This window comes from Rutidosis leptorrhynchoides, chromosome 11 (genome assembly GCF_046630445.1).
Source record: "Rutidosis leptorrhynchoides isolate AG116_Rl617_1_P2 chromosome 11, CSIRO_AGI_Rlap_v1, whole genome shotgun sequence".
In the NCBI taxonomy this organism is placed as follows: Eukaryota; Viridiplantae; Streptophyta; class Magnoliopsida; order Asterales; family Asteraceae; genus Rutidosis; species Rutidosis leptorrhynchoides.
The window spans coordinates 139,087,760-139,090,098 of NC_092343.1; positions in this window are offsets into that span (position 1 = coordinate 139,087,760).

Here is a 2,339-nt window from a genome sequence, read left to right on the forward strand (position 1 = left end):
AGATATGAGAGAAATGGTACTTAGAGAAGCTCATAAAACCAGATACTCAATACATCCTGGAACGGGGAAGATGTACAAGGATCTCAAGAAACATTTTTGGTGGCCGGGTATGAAAGCCGATGTTGCTAAATACATAGGAGAATGTTTGACGTGTTCTAAGGTCAAAGCTGAGCATCAGAAACCATCAGGTCTACTTCAACAACCCGAAATCCCGGAATGGAAATGGGAAAACATTACCATGGATTTCATCACTAAATTGTCAAGGACTGCAAGTGGTTTTGATACTATTTGGGTAATAGTTGATCGTCTCACCAAATTAGCACACTTCCTACCAATAAGAGAAGATGACAAGATGGAGAAGTTAGCACGACTGTATTTGAAGGAAGTCGTCTCCAGACATGGAATACCAATCTCTATTATCTCTGATAGGGATGGCAGATTTATTTCAAGATTCTGGCAGACATTACAGCAAGCATTAGGAACTCGTCTAGACATGAGTACTGCCTATCATCTACAAACTGATGGGCAGAGCGAAAGGACGATACAAACGCTTGAAGACATGCTACGTGCATGTGTTATTGATTTCGGAAACAGTTGGGATCGACATCTACCGTTAGCAGAATTTTCCTACAACAACAACTACCATTCAAGCATTGAGATGGCGCCGTTTGAAGCACTTTATGGTAAAAAGTGTAGGTCTCCGATTTGTTGAAGTGAAGTGGGGAATAGACAGATTACGGGTCCGGAGATAATACAAGAAACTACCGAGAAGATCATCCAAATTCAACAACGGTTGAAAACCGCCCAAAGTCGACAAAAGAGCTACGCTGACATTAAAAGAAAAGATATAGAATTTGAAATTAAAGAGATGGTCATGCTTAAAGTTGCACCTTGGAAAGGCGTTGTTCGATTTGGTAAACGGGGGAAACTAAATCCAAGGTACATTGGACCATTCAAGATTATAGATCGTGTCAGACCAGTAGCTTACCAACTGGAGCTACCTCAACAAATCGCGGCTGTACATAAAACTTTCCACGTCTCGAATTTGAAGAAATGTTTTGCTAAAGAAGATCCCACTATTCCGTTGGATGAAATCCAAATCAATGAAAAACTTCAATTCATTGAAGAACCCGTCGAAATAATGGATCGTGAGGTTAAGAGACTTAAGCAAAACAAGATACCGATTGTTAAGGTTCGATGGAATGCTCGTAGAGGACCCGAGTTCACCTGGGAGCGTGAAGATCAGATGAAGAAGAAATACCCTCATCTATTTCCAGAAGATTCGTCAACACCTTCAACAGCTTAAAATTTCGGGACGAAATTTATTTAACGGGTAGGTACTGTAGTGACCCGAACTTTTCCACGTTTATATATATTAATTGAGATTGATATTTACATGACTAAATGTTTCCAACGTGTTAAGCAATCAAACTTGTTAAGACTTGATTAAATGAAATAAGTTTTATATAGACAATTGATCACCCAAGTTGACCGGCGATTCACGAACGTTACAAATTTGTAAAAACTACATGTTGTGGTATATATAGACATATATATATGGTTGACATGAGATTATGATGAGTAAGTATCTCACTAAGTATATTAACAATGTGTGATATACATAAGAAATGAGATTACTAAGTTAAGAAACTCAAAATGATATATATAACGATTATCGTTATGATAACATCTACTAAATACATATGTATCATATTAAGATATTGATACACTATATTTAACATGATAAAATGATATTTAAATATATCATTAAGTATGTTAACAATGAACTACATATGTAAAAACAAGACTACTAACTCAAGAATTACGAAACGAGACTTATATGTAACGATTATCGTTGTAACGATATTTTAATGTATATATCATATTAAGAGATATTCATACATCATAATATCATGATAACATAATAATTTAACATCTCATTTGATATAATAAACATTGGGTTAACAACATGTGACGATCGCTCCAAATCCATATGGACGAACACGCCATTCATTGATTTCATTGCGAGGTATTTGACCTCTATATGATACGTTTTGTAAACATTGCATTCTTTTCAAAAGGTACACAATAAATGAATATCAATTTCTAAGGTTTTCAACGTTTGATGATTTCTACATATAGACAATCAGCATAAATAATAGTTTACCATAATACATCCGTTGACAATGAAGTCAAAATAAGATACACGGTGATGATTTTGTGAATGCAAAGTTTTCTTGAATAAAGCATGTATGACTCCATGCACATAGCTTGTATCACATATAAGCAAACAGCGGAAGACTTCTAGAAACCTGAGAATAAACATGCTTAAAAGTGTC